Genomic DNA, 16,404 nt, shown 5'->3' with positions numbered 1-16,404 from the left:
CTATCGGTTAACAGCCGAACGCGCTAACCATTGCGCCACGGAAGCCCAAAACTTAAATGCTCGTTAGGTATTGTGTAAAAACCTTGACTTTTTACGTCACATCTGAGACCTCACAACACCGCTCCCGGATGGGCTCGAACCACCAACCTATTGGTTAACAGCCGAACGCGCTAACCATTGCGCCACGGAAGCCCAAAAGTTAAATGCTCGTCAGGTATTGTGTAAAAACCTTGACTTTTTACGTCAAATCTGAGACCTCACAACACCGCTCCCGGATGGGGTCGAACCACCAACCTATTGGTTCACAGCCGAAAGCGCTAACCATTGCGCCACGGAAGCCCAAAAGTTAAATACTCGTCAGGTATTGTGTAAAAACCTTGACTTCTTACGTCACATCTGAGACCTCACAACACCGCTCCCGGATGGGCTCGAACCACCAACCTATTGGTTAAAAGCCGAACGCGCTAACCATTGCGCCACGGAAGCCCAAAAGTTAAATGCTCGTTAGGTATTGTGTAAAAACCTTGACTTTTTCCGTCACATTTGAGACCTCACAACACCGCTCCCGAATGGGTTCGAACCACCAACCTATTGGTTAACAACCGAACGCGCTAACCATTGCGCCACGGAAGCCCAAAAGTTAAATGCTCGTCAGGTATTATGTAAAAACCTTGACTTTTTACGTCACATCTGAGACCTCACAACACCGCTCCCGGATGGGGTCGAACCACCAACCTATTGGTTAACAGCCGAACGCGCTAACTATTGCGCCACGGAAGCCCAAAAATTAAATGGTCGTCAGGTATTGTGGAAAAACTTTGGCTTTCTACGTTACATTTGAGATCACACAACACCGCTCCTGGATGGGCTCGAACCACCAACCTATTGGTTAACAGCCGAACGCGCTAACCATTGCGCCACGGAAGCCCAAAAGTTAAATGCTCGTCAGGTATTATGTAAAAACCTTGACTTTTTACGTCACATCTGAGACCTCACAACACCGCTCCCGGATGGGGTCGAACCACCAACCTATTGGTTAACAGCCGAACGCGCTAACTATTGCGCCACGGAAGCCCAAAAATTAAATGGTCGTCAGGTATTGTGGAAAAACTTTGGCTTTCTACGTTACATTTGAGACCCACAACACCTTTCCCGGGTGGGCTCGAACCACCAACCTTTCGATTAACAGCTGAACGCGCTAACCATTGCGCCACGGAAGCCCAAAAATTAAATGCTCGTCAGGTATTGTGTAAAAACCTTGACTTTTTACGTCACATCTGAGACCTCACAACACCGCTCCCGGATGGGCTCGAACCACCAACCTATTGGTTAACAGCCGAACGCGCTAACCATTGCGCCACGGAAGCCCAAAAGTTAAATGCTCGTCAGGTATTGTGTAAAAACCTTGACTTTTTACGTCAAATCTGAGACCTCACAACACCGCTCCCGGATGGGGTCGAACCACCAACCTATTGGTTCACAGCCGAAAGCGCTAACCATTGCGCCACGGAAGCCCAAAAGTTAAATACTCGTCAGGTATTGTGTAAAAACCTTGACTTCTTACGTCACATCTGAGACCTCACAACACCGCTCCCGGATGGGCTCGAACCATCAACCTATTGGTTAAAAGCCGAACGCGCTAACCATTGCGCCACGGAAGCCCAAAAGTTAAATGCTCGTTAGGTATTGTGTAAAAACCTTGACTTTTTCCGTCACATTTGAGACCTCACAACACCGCTCCCGGATGGGTTCGAACCACCAACCTATTGGTTAACAACCGAACGCGCTAACCATTGCGCCACGGAAGCCCAAAAGTTAAATGCTCGTCAGGTATTATGTAAAAACCTTGACTTTTTACGTCACATCTGAGACCTCACAACACCGCTCCCGGATGGGGTCGAACCACCAACCTATTGGTTAACAGCCGAACGCGCTAACTATTGCGCCACGGAAGCCCAAAAACTAAATGGTCGTCAGGTATTGTGGAAAAACTTTGGCTTTCTACGTTACATTTGAGATCACACAACACCGCTCCCGGATGGGCTCGAACCACCAACCTATTGGTTAACAGCCGAACGCGCTAACCATTGATCCACGGAAGCTCAGAAATTAAACGGTTGTCAGGTATTGTGGAAAAACTTTGGCTTTCTACGTTACATTTGAGACCCCACAACACCTTTCCCGGGTGGGCTCGAACCACCAACCTTTCGATTAACAGCTGAACGCGCTAACCATTGCGCCACGGAAGCCCAAAAATTAAATGCTCGTCAGGTATTGTGTAAAAACCTTGACTTTTTACGTCACATCTGAGACCTCACAACACCGCTCCCGGATGGGCTCGAACCACCAACCTGTTGGTTCACAGCCGAACGCGCTAACCATTGCGCCACGGAAGCCAAGAAATTAAAAGGTTGTCAGGTATTGTGGAAAAGTTTTGACTTTTCACGCTACGTCTGAGACCCCACAACACCTCTCTCGGGTGGGCTCGAACCACCAACCTTTTGAATAACAGCTGAGCGCGCTAACCATTGCGCCACGGAAGCCCAAAAATTAAATGTTCGTCAGGTATTGTGGAAAAACTCTGACATTTTACATTACATCTGAGACATCACAACACCGCTCCAGGGAGGGCTCAAACAAACAGTCTTCTGAATAGCAGCTGAACTTGCTAACCATTGCGCCACGCTAGCCCATAAATTAAATGGTCGTCAGGTATTGTGGAAAAACCTTGACTTTTTACGTCACATCTGAGACCTCACAACACCGCTCCCGGATGGGGTCGAACCACCAACCTATTGGTTAACAGCCGAACGCGCTAACTATTGCGCCACGGAAGCCCAAAAACTAAATGGTCGTCAGGTATTGTGGAAAAACTTTGGCTTTCTACGTTACATTTGAGATCACACAACACCGCTCCCGGATGGGCTCGAACCACCAACCTATTGGTTAACAGCCGAACGCGCTAACCATTGATCCACGGAAGCTCAGAAATTAAACGGTTGTCAGGTATTGTGGAAAAACTTTGGCTTTCTACGTTACATTTGAGACCCCACAACACCTTTCCCGGGTGGGCTCGAACCACCAACCTTTCGATTAACAGCTGAACGCGCTAACCATTGCGCCACGGAAGCCCAAAAATTAAATGCTCGTCAGGTATTGTGTAAAAACCTTGACTTTTTACGTCACATCTGAGACCTCACAACACCGCTCCCGGATGGGCTCGAACCACCAACCTGTTGGTTCACAGCCGAACGCGCTAACCATTGCGCCACGGAAGCCAAGAAATTAAAAGGTTGTCAGGTATTGTGGAAAAGTTTTGACTTTTCACGCTACGTCTGAGACCCCACAACACCTCTCTCGGGTGGGCTCGAACCACCAACCTTTTGAATAACAGCTGAGCGCGCTAACCATTGCGCCACGGAAGCCCAAAAATTAAATGTTCGTCAGGTATTGTGGAAAAACTCTGACATTTTACATTACATCTGAGACATCACAACACCGCTCCAGGGAGGGCTCAAACAAACAGTCTTCTGAATAGCAGCTGAACTTGCTAACCATTGCGCCACGCTAGCCCATAAATTAAATGGTCGTCAGGTATTGTGGAAAAACCTTGACTTTTTACGTTACATCTGAGACCTCACAACACCGCTCCCAGATGGGCTCGAACCACCAACCTTTCAGTCGGTTAACAGCCGAACGCGCTAACCATTTTGCCACGGAATCCCAAAAATTAAATGCTCGTCAGGTATTGTGTAAAAACCTTGACTTTTTACGTCACATCTGAGACCTCACAACACCGCTCCCGGATGGGCTCGAACCACCAACCTATTGGTTAACAGCCGAACGCGCTAACCATTGAGCCACGGAAGCCCAAAAGTTAAATACTCGTCAGGTATTGTGTAAAAACCTTGACTTCTTACGTCACATCTGAGACCTCACAACACCGCTCCCGGATGGGCTCGAACCACCAACCTATTGGTTAACAGCCGAACGCGCTAACCATTGCGCCACGGAAGCACAAAAGTTAAATGCTCGTCAGGTATTGTGTAAAAACCTTGACTTTTTACGTCACATCTGAGACCTCACAACACCGCTCCCGGATGGGCTCGAACCACCAACCTATCGGTTAACAGCCGAACGCGCTAACCATTGCGCCACGGAAGCCCAAAACTTAAATGCTCGTTAGGTATTGTGTAAAAACCTTGACTTTTTACGTCACATCTGAGACCTCACAACACCGCTCCCGGATGGGCTCGAACCACCAACCTATTGGTTAACAGCCGAACGCGCTAACCATTGCGCCACGGAAGCCCAAAAGTTAAATGCTCGTCAGGTATTATGTAAAAACCTTGACTTTTTACGTCACATCTGAGACCTCACAACACCGCTCCCGGATGGGGTCGAACCACCAACCTATTGGTTAACAGCCGAACGCGCTAACTATTGCGCCACGGAAGCCCAAAAATTAAATGGTCGTCAGGTATTGTGGAAAAACTTTGGCTTTCTACGTTACATTTGAGACCCCACAACACCTTTCCCGGGTGGGCTCGAACCACCAACCTTTCGATTAACAGCTGAACGCGCTAACCATTGCGCCACGGAAGCCCAAAATTTAAATGCTCGTCAGGTATTGTGTAAAAACCTTGACTTTTTACGTCACATCTGAGACCTCACAACACCGCTCCCGGATGGGCTCGAACCACCAACCTATTGGTTAACAGCCGAACGCGCTAACCATTGCGCCACGGAAGCCCAAAAGTTAAATGCTCGTCAGGTATTGTGTAAAAACCTTGACTTTTTACGTCAAATCTGAGACCTCACAACACCGCTCCCGGATGGGGTCGAACCACCAACCTATTGGTTCACAGCCGAAAGCGCTAACCATTGCGCCACGGAAGCCCAAAAGTTAAATACTCGTCAGGTATTGTGTAAAAACCTTGACTTCTTACGTCACATCTGAGACCTCACAACACCGCTCCCGGATGGGCTCGAACCACCAACCTATTGGTTAAAAGCCGAACGCGCTAACCATTGCGCCACGGAAGCCCAAAAGTTAAATGCTCGTTAGGTATTGTGTAAAAACCTTGACTTTTTCCGTCACATTTGAGACCTCACAACACCGCTCCCGGATGGGTTCGAACCACCAACCTATTGGTTCACAGCCGAACGCGCTAACCATTGCGCCACGGAAGCCCAAAAGTTAAATGCTCGTTAGGTATTGTGTAAAAACCTTGACTTTTTCCGTCACATTTGAGACCTCACAACACCGCTCCCGGATGGGTTCGAACCACCAACCTATTGGTTAACAACCGAACGCGCTAACCATTGCGCCACGGAAGCCCAAAAGTTAAATGCTCGTCAGGTATTATGTAAAAACCTTGACTTTTTACGTCACATCTGAGACCTCACAACACCGCTCCCGGATGGGGTCGAACCACCAACCTATTGGTTAACAGCCGAACGCGCTAACTATTGCGCCACGGAAGCCCAAAAATTAAATGGTCGTCAGGTATTGTGGAAAACTTTGGCTTTCTACGTTACATTTGAGATCACACAACACCGCTCCCGGATGGGCTCGAACCACCAACCTATTGGTTAACAGCCGAACGCGCTAACCATTGATCCACGGAAGCTCAGAAATTAAATGGTTGTCAGGTATTGTGGAAAAACTTTGGCTTTCTACGTTACATTTGAGACCCCACAACACCTTTCCCGGGTGGGCTCGAACCACCAACCTTTCGATTAACAGCTGAACGCGCTAACCATTGCGCCACGGAAGCCCAAAAATTAAATGCTCGTCAGGTATTGTGTAAAAACCTTGACTTTTTACGTTACATCTGAGACCTCACAACACCGCTCCCGGATGGGCTCGAACCACCAACCTATTGGTTCACAGCCGAACGCGCTAACCATTGCGCCACGGAAGCCAAGAAATTAAAAGGTTGTCAGGTATTGTGGAAAAGTTTTGACTTTTCACGCTACGTCTGAGACCCCACAACACCTCTCTCGGGTGGGCTCGAACCACCAACCTTTTGAATAACAGCTGAGCGCGCTAACCATTGCGCCACGGAAGCCCAAAAATTAAATGTTCGTCAGGTATTGTGGAAAAACTCTGACATTTTACGTTACATCTGAGACGTCACAACACCGCTCCAGGGAGGGCTCAAACAAACAGTCTTCTGAATAGCAGCTGAACTTGCTAACCATTGCGCCACGCTAGCCCATAAATTAAATGGTCGTCAGGTATTGTGGAAAAACCTTGACTTTTTACGTTACATCTGAGACCTCACAACACCGCTCCCAGATGGGCTCGAACCACCAACCTTTCAGTCGGTTAACAGCCGAACGCGCTAACCATTTTGCCACGGAATCCCAAAAATTAAATGCTCGTCAGGTATTGTGTAAAAACCTTGACTTTTTACGTCACATCTGAGACCTCACAACACCGCTCCCGGATGGGCTCGAACCACCAACCTATTGGTTAACAGCCGAACGCGCTAACCATTGAGCCACGGAAGCCCAAAAGTTAAATACTCGTCAGGTATTGTGTAAAAACCTTGACTTCTTACGTCACATCTGAGACCTCACAACACCGCTCCCGGATGGGCTCGAACCACCAACCTATTGGTTAACAGCCGAACGCGCTAACCATTGCGCCACGGAAGCACAAAAGTTAAATGCTCGTCAGGTATTGTGTAAAAACCTTGACTTTTTACGTCACATCTGAGACCTCACAACACCGCTCCCGGATGGGCTCGAACCACCAACCTATCGGTTAACAGCCGAACGCGCTAACCATTGCGCCACGGAAGCCCAAAACTTAAATGCTCGTTAGGTATTGTGTAAAAACCTTGACTTTTTACGTCACATCTGAGACCTCACAACACCGCTCCCGGATGGGCTCGAACCACCAACCTATTGGTTAACAGCCGAACGCGCTAACCATTGCGCCACGGAAGCCCAAAAGTTAAATGCTCGTCAGGTATTATGTAAAAACCTTGACTTTTTACGTCACATCTGAGACCTCACAACACCGCTCCCGGATGGGGTCGAACCACCAACCTATTGGTTAACAGCCGAACGCGCTAACTATTGCGCCACGGAAGCCCAAAAATTAAATGGTCGTCAGGTATTGTGGAAAAACTTTGGCTTTCTACGTTACATTTGAGACCCCACAACACCTTTCCCGGGTGGGCTCGAACCACCAACCTTTCGATTAACAGCTGAACGCGCTAACCATTGCGCCACGGAAGCCCAAAAATTAAATGCTCGTCAGGTATTGTGTAAAAACCTTGACTTTTTACGTCACATCTGAGACCTCACAACACCGCTCCCGGATGGGCTCGAACCACCAACCTATTGGTTAACAGCCGAACGCGCTAACCATTGCGCCACGGAAGCCCAAAAGTTAAATGCTCGTCAGGTATTGTGTAAAAACCTTGACTTTTTACGTCAAATCTGAGACCTCACAACACCGCTCCCGGATGGGGTCGAACCACCAACCTATTGGTTCACAGCCGAAAGCGCTAACCATTGCGCCACGGAAGCCCAAAAGTTAAATACTCGTCAGGTATTGTGTAAAAACCTTGACTTCTTACGTCACATCTGAGACCTCACAACACCGCTCCCGGATGGGCTCGAACCACCAACCTATTGGTTAAAAGCCGAACGCGCTAACCATTGCGCCACGGAAGCCCAAAAGTTAAATGCTCGTTAGGTATTGTGTAAAAACCTTGACTTTTTCCGTCACATTTGAGACCTCACAACACCGCTCCCGGATGGGTTCGAACCACCAACCTATTGGTTCACAGCCGAACGCGCTAACCATTGCGCCACGGAAGCCCAAAAGTTAAATGCTCGTTAGGTATTGTGTAAAAACCTTGACTTTTTCCGTCACATTTGAGACCTCACAACACCGCTCCCGGATGGGTTCGAACCACCAACCTATTGGTTAACAACCGAACGCGCTAACCATTGCGCCACGGAAGCCCAAAAGTTAAATGCTCGTCAGGTATTATGTAAAAACCTTGACTTTTTACGTCACATCTGAGACCTCACAACACCGCTCCCGGATGGGGTCGAACCACCAACCTATTGGTTAACAGCCGAACGCGCTAACTATTGCGCCACGGAAGCCCAAAAATTAAATGGTCGTCAGGTATTGTGGAAAACTTTGGCTTTCTACGTTACATTTGAGATCACACAACACCGCTCCCGGATGGGCTCGAACCACCAACCTATTGGTTAACAGCCGAACGCGCTAACCATTGATCCACGGAAGCTCAGAAATTAAATGGTTGTCAGGTATTGTGGAAAAACTTTGGCTTTCTACGTTACATTTGAGACCCCACAACACCTTTCCCGGGTGGGCTCGAACCACCAACCTTTCGATTAACAGCTGAACGCGCTAACCATTGCGCCACGGAAGCCCAAAAATTAAATGCTCGTCAGGTATTGTGTAAAAACCTTGACTTTTTACGTTACATCTGAGACCTCACAACACCGCTCCCGGATGGGCTCGAACCACCAACCTATTGGTTCACAGCCGAACGCGCTAACCATTGCGCCACGGAAGCCAATAAATTAAAAGGTTGTCAGGTATTGTGGAAAAGTTTTGACTTTTCACGCTACGTCTGAGACCCCACAACACCTCTCTCGGGTGGGCTCGAACCACCAACCTTTTGAATAACAGCTGAGCGCGCTAACCATTGCGCCACGGAAGCCCAAAAATTAAATGTTCGTCAGGTATTGTGGAAAAACTCTGACATTTTACGTTACATCTGAGACGTCACAACACCGCTCCAGGGAGGGCTCAAACAAACAGTCTTCTGAATAGCAGCTGAACTTGCTAACCATTGCGCCACGCTAGCCCATAAATTAAATGGTCGTCAGGTATTGTGGAAAAACCTTGACTTTTTACGTTACATCTGAGACCTCACAACACCGCTCCCAGATGGGCTCGAACCACCAACCTTTCAGTCGGTTAACAGCCGAACGCGCTAACCATTTTGCCACGGAATCCCAAAAATTAAATGCTCGTCAGGTATTGTGTAAAAACCTTGACTTTTTACGTCACATCTGAGACCTCACAACACCGCTCCCGGATGGGCTCGAACCACCAACCTATTGGTTAACAGCCGAACGCGCTAACCATTGAGCCACGGAAGCCCAAAAGTTAAATACTCGTCAGGTATTGTGTAAAAACCTTGACTTCTTACGTCACATCTGAGACCTCACAACACCGCTCCCGGATGGGCTCGAACCACCAACCTATTGGTTAACAGCCGAACGCGCTAACCATTGCGCCACGGAAGCACAAAAGTTAAATGCTCGTCAGGTATTGTGTAAAAACCTTGACTTTTTACGTCACATCTGAGACCTCACAACACCGCTCCCGGATGGGCTCGAACCACCAACCTATTGGTTAACAGCCGAACGCGCTAACTATTGCGCCACGGAAGCCCAAAAATTAAATGGTCGTCAGGTATTGTGGAAAAACTTTGGCTTTCTACGTTACATTTGAGATCACACAACACCGCTCCCGGATGGGCTCGAACCACCAACCTATTGGTTAACAGCCGAACGCGCTAACCATTGATCCACGGAAGCTCAGAAATTAAATGGTTGTCAGGTATTGTGGAAAAACTTTGGCTTTCTACGTTACATTTGAGACCCCACAACACCTTTCCCGGGTGGGCTCGAACCACCAACCTTTCGATTAACAGCTGAACGCGCTAACCATTGCGCCACGGAAGCCCAAAAATTAAATGCTCGTCAGGTATTGTGTAAAAACCTTGACTTTTTACGTCACATCTGAGACCTCACAACACCGCTCCCGGATGGGCTCGAACCACCAACCTATTGGTTCACAGCCGAACGCGCTAACCATTGCGCCACGGAAGCCAAGAAATTAAAAGGTTGTCAGGTATTGTGGAAAAGTTTTGACTTTTCACGCTACGTCTGAGACCCCACAACACCTCTCTCGGGTGGGCTCGAACCACCAACCTTTTGAATAACAGCTGAGCGCGCTAACCATTGCGCCACGGAAGCCCAAAAATTAAATGTTCGTCAGGTATTGTGGAAAAACTCTGACATTTTACGTTACATCTGAGACGTCACAACACCGCTCCAGGGAGGGCTCAAACAAACAGTCTTCTGAATAGCAGCTGAACTTGCTAACCATTGCGCCACGCTAGCCCATAAATTAAATGGTCGTCAGGTATTGTGGAAAAACCTTGACTTTTTACGTTACATCTGAGACCTCACAACACCGCTCCCAGATGGGCTCGAACCACCAACCTTTCAGTCGGTTAACAGCCGAACGCGCTAACCATTTTGCCACGGAATCCCAAAAATTAAATGCTCGTCAGGTATTGTGTAAAAACCTTGACTTTTTACGTCACATCTGAGACCTCACAACACCGCTCCCGGATGGGCTCGAACCACCAACCTATTGGTTAACAGCCGAACGCGCTAACCATTGAGCTACGGAAGCCCAAAAGTTAAATACTCGTCAGGTATTGTGTAAAAACCTTGACTTCTTACGTCACATCTGAGACCTCACAACACCGCTCCCGGATGGGCTCGAACCACCAACCTATTGGTTAACAGCCGAACGCGCTAACCATTGCGCCACGGAAGCACAAAAGTTAAATGCTCGTCAGGTATTGTGTAAAAACCTTGACTTTTTACGTCACATCTGAGACCTCACAACACCGCTCCCGGATGGGCTCGAACCACCAACCTATTGGTTAACAGCCGAACGCGCTAACTATTGCGCCACGGAAGCCCAAAAATTAAATGGTCGTCAGGTATTGTGGAAAAACTTTGGCTTTCTACGTTACATTTGAGATCACACAACACCGCTCCCAGATGGGCTCGAACCACCAACCTATTGGTTAACAGCCGAACGCGCTAACCATTGATCCACGGAAGCTCAGAAATTAAATGGTTTTCAGGTATTGTGGAAAAACTTTGGCTTTCTACGTTACATTTGAGACCCCACAACACCTTTCCCGGGTGGGCTCGAACCACCAACCTTTCGATTAACAGCTGAACGCGCTAACCATTGCGCCACGGAAGCCCAAAAGTTAAATGCTCGTCAGGTATTGTGTAAAAACCTTGACTTTTTACGTCAAATCTGAGACCTCACAACACCGCTCCCGGATGGGGTCGAACCACCAACCTATTGGTTCACAGCCGAACGCGCTAACCATTGCGCCACGGAAGCCCAAAAATTAAATGGTCGTCATTTATTGTGCAAAAACTTTGGCTTTCTACGTTACATTTGAGATCCCTCAACACCGCTCCCGGATGGGCTCGAACCACCAACCTATTGGTTAACAGCCGAACGTGCTAACCATTGCGCCACGGAAGCCCAAAAATTAAATGGTCGTCAGGTATTGTGGAAAAACTTTGGCTTTCTACGTTACATTTGAGATCACACAACACCGCTCCCGGGTGGGCTCGAACCACCAACCTATTGGTTCACATCCGAACGCGCTAACCATTGCGCCACGGAAGCCAAGAAATTAAAAGGTTGTCAGGTATTGTGGAAAAGTTTTGACTTTTCACGCTACTTCTGAGACCCCACAACACCTCTCTCGGGTGGGCTCGAACCACCAACCTTTTGAATAACAGCTGAGCGCGCTAACCATTGCGCCACGGAAGCCCAAAAATTAAATGTTCGTCAGGTATTGTGGAAAAACTCTGACATTTTACGTTACATCTGAGACGTCACAACACCGCTATAGGGAGGGCTCAAACAAACAGTCTTCTGAATAGCAGCTGAACTTGCTAACCATTGCGCCACGCTAGCCCATAAATTAAATGGTCGTCAGGTATTGTGGAAAAACCTTGACTTTTTACGTTACATCTGAGACCTCACAACACCGCTCCCAGATGGGCTCGAACCACCAACCTTTCAGTCGGTTAACAGCCGAACGCGCTAACCATTTTGCCACGGAATCCCAAAAATTAAATGCTCGTCAGGTATTGTGTAAAAACCTTGACTTTTTACGTCACATCTGAGACCTCACAACACCGCTCCCGGATGGGCTCGAACCACCAGCCTATTGGTTAACAGCCGAACGCGCTAACCATTGCGCCACGGAAGCCCAAAAGTTAAATACTCGTCAGGTATTGTGTAAAAACCTTGACTTCTTACGTCACATCTGAGACCTCACAACACCGCTCCCGGATGGGCTCGAACCACCAACCTATTGGTTAACAGCCGAACGCGCTAACCATTGCGCCACGGAAGCACAAAAGTTAAATGGTCGTCAGGTATTGTGGAAAAACTTTGGCTTTCTACGTTACATTTGAGACCCCACAACACCTTTCCCGGGTGGGCTCGAACCACCAACCTTTCGATTAACAGCTGAACGCGCTAACCATTGCGCCACGGAAGCCCAAAAATTAAATGCTCGTCAGGTATTGTGTAAAAACCTTGACTTTTTACGTCACATCTGAGACCTCACAACACCGCTCCCGGATGGGCTCGAACCACCAACCTATTGGTTAACAGCCGAACGCGCTAACTATTGCGCCACGGAAGCCCAAAAATTAAATGGTCGTCAGGTATTGTGGAAAAACTTTGGCTTTCTACGTTACATTTGAGACCCCACAACACCTTTCCCGGGTGGGCTCGAACCACCAACCTTTCGATTAACAGCTGAACGCGCTAACCATTGCGCCACGGAAGCCCAAAAATTAAATGCTCGTCAGGTATTGTGTAAAAACCTTGACTTTTTACGTCACATCTGAGACCTCACAACACCGCTCCCGGATGGGCTCGAACCACCAACCTATTGGTTAACAGCCGAACGCGCTAACCATTGATCCACGGAAGCTCAGAAATTAAATGGTTGTCAGGTATTGTGGAAAAACTTTGGCTTTCTACGTTACATTTGAGACCCCACAACACCTTTCCCGGGTGGGCTCGAACCACCAACCTTTCGATTAACAGCTGAACGCGCTAACCATTGCGCCACGGAAGCCCAAAAATTAAATGCTCGTCAGGTATTGTGTAAAAACCTTGACTTTTTACGTCACATCTGAGACCTCACAACACCGCTCCCGGATGGGCTCGAACCACCAACCTATTGGTTAACAGCCGAACGCGCTAACCATTGCGCCACGGAAGCCCAAAAGTTAAATGCTCGTCAGGTATTGTGTAAAAACCTTGACTTTTTACGTCAAATCTGAGACCTCACAACACCGCTCCCGGATGGGCTCGAACCACCAACCTATTGGTTAACAGCCGAACGCGCTAACCATTGAGCCACGGAAGCCCAAAAGTTAAATACTCGTCAGGTATTGTGTAAAAACCTTGACTTCTTACGTCACATCTGAGACCTCACAACACCGCTCCCGGATGGGCTCGAACCACCAACCTATTGGTTAACAGCCGAACGCGCTAACCATTGCGCCACGGAAGCACAAAAGTTAAATGCTCGTCAGGTATTGTGTAAAAACCTTGACTTTTTACGTCACATCTGAGACCTCACAACACCGCTCCCGGATGGGCTCGAACCACCAACCTATTGGTTAACAGCCGAACGCGCTAACTATTGCGCCACGGAAGCCCAAAAATTAAATGGTCGTCAGGTATTGTGGAAAAACTTTGGCTTTCTACGTTACATTTGAGATCACACAACACCGCTCCCGGATGGGCTCGAACCACCAACCTATTGGTTAACAGCCGAACGCGCTAACCATTGATCCACGGAAGCTCAGAAATTAAATGGTTGTCAGGTATTGTGGAAAAACTTTGGCTTTCTACGTTACATTTGAGACCCCACAACACCTTTCCCGGGTGGGCTCGAACCACCAACCTTTCGATTAACAGCTGAACGCGCTAACCATTGCGCCACGGAAGCCCAAAAATTAAATGCTCGTCAGGTATTGTGTAAAAACCTTGACTTTTTACGTCACATCTGAGACCTCACAACACCGCTCCCGGATGGGCTCGAACCACCAACCTATTGGTTCACAGCCGAACGCGCTAACCATTGCGCCACGGAAGCCAAGAAATTAAAAGGTTGTCAGGTATTGTGGAAAAGTTTTGACTTTTCACGCTACGTCTGAGACCCCACAACACCTCTCTCGGGTGGGCTCGAACCACCAACCTTTTGAATAACAGCTGAGCGCGCTAACCATTGCGCCACGGAAGCCCAAAAATTAAATGTTCGTCAGGTATTGTGGAAAAACTCTGACATTTTACGTTACATCTGAGACGTCACAACACCGCTCCAGGGAGGGCTCAAACAAACAGTCTTCTGAATAGCAGCTGAACTTGCTAACCATTGCGCCACGCTAGCCCATAAATTAAATGGTCGTCAGGTATTGTGGAAAAACCTTGACTTTTTACGTTACATCTGAGACCTCACAACACCGCTCCCAGATGGGCTCGAACCACCAACCTTTCAGTCGGTTAACAGCCGAACGCGCTAACCATTTTGCCACGGAATCCCAAAAATTAAATGCTCGTCAGGTATTGTGTAAAAACCTTGACTTTTTACGTCACATCTGAGACCTCACAACACCGCTCCCGGATGGGCTCGAACCACCAACCTATTGGTTAACAGCCGAACGCGCTAACCATTGAGCTACGGAAGCCCAAAAGTTAAATACTCGTCAGGTATTGTGTAAAAACCTTGACTTCTTACGTCACATCTGAGACCTCACAACACCGCTCCCGGATGGGCTCGAACCACCAACCTATTGGTTAACAGCCGAACGCGCTAACCATTGCGCCACGGAAGCACAAAAGTTAAATGCTCGTCAGGTATTGTGTAAAAACCTTGACTTTTTACGTCACATCTGAGACCTCACAACACCGCTCCCGGATGGGCTCGAACCACCAACCTATTGGTTAACAGCCGAACGCGCTAACTATTGCGCCACGGAAGCCCAAAAATTAAATGGTCGTCAGGTATTGTGGAAAAACTTTGGCTTTCTACGTTACATTTGAGATCACACAACACCGCTCCCAGATGGGCTCGAACCACCAACCTATTGGTTAACAGCCGAACGCGCTAACCATTGATCCACGGAAGCTCAGAAATTAAATGGTTTTCAGGTATTGTGGAAAAACTTTGGCTTTCTACGTTACATTTGAGACCCCACAACACCTTTCCCGGGTGGGCTCGAACCACCAACCTTTCGATTAACAGCTGAACGCGCTAACCATTGCGCCACGGAAGCCCAAAAATTAAATGCTCGTCAGGTATTGTGTAAAAACCTTGACTTTTTACGTCACATCTGAGACCTCACAACACCGCTCCCGGATGGGCTCGAACCACCAACCTATTGGTTAACAGCCGAACGCGCTAACCATTGCGCCACGGAAGCCCAAAAGTTAAATGCTCGTCAGGTATTGTGTAAAAACCTTGACTTTTTACGTCAAATCTGAGACCTCACAACACCGCTCCCGGATGGGGTCGAACCACCAACCTATTGGTTCACAGCCGAACGCGCTAACCATTGCGCCACGGAAGCCCAAAAATTAAATGGTCGTCATTTATTGTGCAAAAACTTTGGCTTTCTACGTTACATTTGAGATCCCTCAACACCGCTCCCGGATGGGCTCGAACCACCAACCTATTGGTTAACAGCCGAACGTGCTAACCATTGCGCCACGGAAGCCCAAAAATTAAATGGTCGTCAGGTATTGTGGAAAAACTTTGGCTTTCTACGTTACATTTGAGATCACACAACACCGCTCCCGGGTGGGCTCGAACCACCAACCTATTGGTTCACATCCGAACGCGCTAACCATTGCGCCACGGAAGCCAAGAAATTAAAAGGTTGTCAGGTATTGTGGAAAAGTTTTGACTTTTCACGCTACTTCTGAGACCCCACAACACCTCTCTCGGGTGGGCTCGAACCACCAACCTTTTGAATAACAGCTGAGCGCGCTAACCATTGCGCCACGGAAGCCCAAAAATTAAATGTTCGTCAGGTATTGTGGAAAAACTCTGACATTTTACGTTACATCTGAGACGTCACAACACCGCTCCAGGGAGGGCTCAAACAAACAGTCTTCTGAATAGCAGCTGAACTTGCTAACCATTGCGCCACGCTAGCCCATAAATTAAATGGTCGTCAGGTATTGTGGAAAAACCTTGACTTTTTACGTTACATCTGAGACCTCACAACACCGCTCCCAGATGGGCTCGAACCACCAACCTTTCAGTCGGTTAACAGCCGAACGCGCTAACCATTTTGCCACGGAATCCCAAAAATTAAATGCTCGTCAGGTATTGTGTAAAAACCTTGACTTTTTACGTCACATCTGAGACCTCACAACACCGCTCCCGGATGGGCTCGAACCACCAGCCTATTGGTTAACAGCCGAACGCGCTAACCATTGCGCCACGGAAGCCCAAAAGTTAAATACTC

General features: G+C 48.1%; 16 non-coding genes across 16 annotated transcripts; all 16 read right to left on the bottom strand.

The window, feature by feature from the left end:
- Positions 1–266: 266 nt before the first annotated feature.
- Positions 267–339, bottom strand: TRNAH-GUG (transfer RNA histidin (anticodon GUG)). The gene has a single exon. It is a non-coding gene; the product is annotated as a tRNA-His (tRNA).
- A 1,102-nt stretch (positions 340–1,441) lies between these two features.
- TRNAH-GUG (transfer RNA histidin (anticodon GUG)) lies at positions 1,442–1,514 on the bottom strand. The gene has a single exon. It is a non-coding gene; the product is annotated as a tRNA-His (tRNA).
- An 809-nt stretch (positions 1,515–2,323) lies between these two features.
- TRNAH-GUG (transfer RNA histidin (anticodon GUG)) lies at positions 2,324–2,396 on the bottom strand. The gene has a single exon. It is a non-coding gene; the product is annotated as a tRNA-His (tRNA).
- An 809-nt stretch (positions 2,397–3,205) lies between these two features.
- TRNAH-GUG (transfer RNA histidin (anticodon GUG)) lies at positions 3,206–3,278 on the bottom strand. The gene has a single exon. It is a non-coding gene; the product is annotated as a tRNA-His (tRNA).
- A 1,548-nt stretch (positions 3,279–4,826) lies between these two features.
- Positions 4,827–4,899, bottom strand: TRNAH-GUG (transfer RNA histidin (anticodon GUG)). Its single transcript has one exon. It is a non-coding gene; the product is annotated as a tRNA-His (tRNA).
- A 221-nt stretch (positions 4,900–5,120) lies between these two features.
- TRNAH-GUG (transfer RNA histidin (anticodon GUG)) lies at positions 5,121–5,193 on the bottom strand. Its single transcript has one exon. It is a non-coding gene; the product is annotated as a tRNA-His (tRNA).
- A 661-nt stretch (positions 5,194–5,854) lies between these two features.
- TRNAH-GUG (transfer RNA histidin (anticodon GUG)) lies at positions 5,855–5,927 on the bottom strand. The gene has a single exon. It is a non-coding gene; the product is annotated as a tRNA-His (tRNA).
- Positions 5,928–7,475: 1,548 nt separating this feature from the next.
- TRNAH-GUG (transfer RNA histidin (anticodon GUG)) lies at positions 7,476–7,548 on the bottom strand. The gene has a single exon. It is a non-coding gene; the product is annotated as a tRNA-His (tRNA).
- Positions 7,549–7,769: 221 nt separating this feature from the next.
- TRNAH-GUG (transfer RNA histidin (anticodon GUG)) lies at positions 7,770–7,842 on the bottom strand. Its single transcript has one exon. It is a non-coding gene; the product is annotated as a tRNA-His (tRNA).
- A 661-nt stretch (positions 7,843–8,503) lies between these two features.
- On the bottom strand, positions 8,504–8,576 carry TRNAH-GUG (transfer RNA histidin (anticodon GUG)). Its single transcript has one exon. It is a non-coding gene; the product is annotated as a tRNA-His (tRNA).
- Positions 8,577–9,830: 1,254 nt separating this feature from the next.
- Positions 9,831–9,903, bottom strand: TRNAH-GUG (transfer RNA histidin (anticodon GUG)). The gene has a single exon. It is a non-coding gene; the product is annotated as a tRNA-His (tRNA).
- A 1,254-nt stretch (positions 9,904–11,157) lies between these two features.
- Positions 11,158–11,230, bottom strand: TRNAH-GUG (transfer RNA histidin (anticodon GUG)). The gene has a single exon. It is a non-coding gene; the product is annotated as a tRNA-His (tRNA).
- A 221-nt stretch (positions 11,231–11,451) lies between these two features.
- TRNAH-GUG (transfer RNA histidin (anticodon GUG)) lies at positions 11,452–11,524 on the bottom strand. The gene has a single exon. It is a non-coding gene; the product is annotated as a tRNA-His (tRNA).
- Positions 11,525–13,954: 2,430 nt separating this feature from the next.
- TRNAH-GUG (transfer RNA histidin (anticodon GUG)) lies at positions 13,955–14,027 on the bottom strand. Its single transcript has one exon. It is a non-coding gene; the product is annotated as a tRNA-His (tRNA).
- Positions 14,028–15,428: 1,401 nt separating this feature from the next.
- Positions 15,429–15,501, bottom strand: TRNAH-GUG (transfer RNA histidin (anticodon GUG)). The gene has a single exon. It is a non-coding gene; the product is annotated as a tRNA-His (tRNA).
- Positions 15,502–15,722: 221 nt separating this feature from the next.
- Positions 15,723–15,795, bottom strand: TRNAH-GUG (transfer RNA histidin (anticodon GUG)). Its single transcript has one exon. It is a non-coding gene; the product is annotated as a tRNA-His (tRNA).
- Positions 15,796–16,404: the final 609 nt, after the last annotated feature.

Source organism: Phalangium opilio, unplaced genomic scaffold (genome assembly GCF_054372755.1).
Source record: "Phalangium opilio isolate 3A_F unplaced genomic scaffold, DU_Popi_V2 ptg000082l_1, whole genome shotgun sequence".
In the NCBI taxonomy this organism is placed as follows: domain Eukaryota; kingdom Metazoa; phylum Arthropoda; class Arachnida; order Opiliones; family Phalangiidae; genus Phalangium; species Phalangium opilio.
The sequence above is the reverse complement of the archived record's forward strand: the minus strand, read 5'-3'. Positions and strand labels throughout refer to the sequence as shown.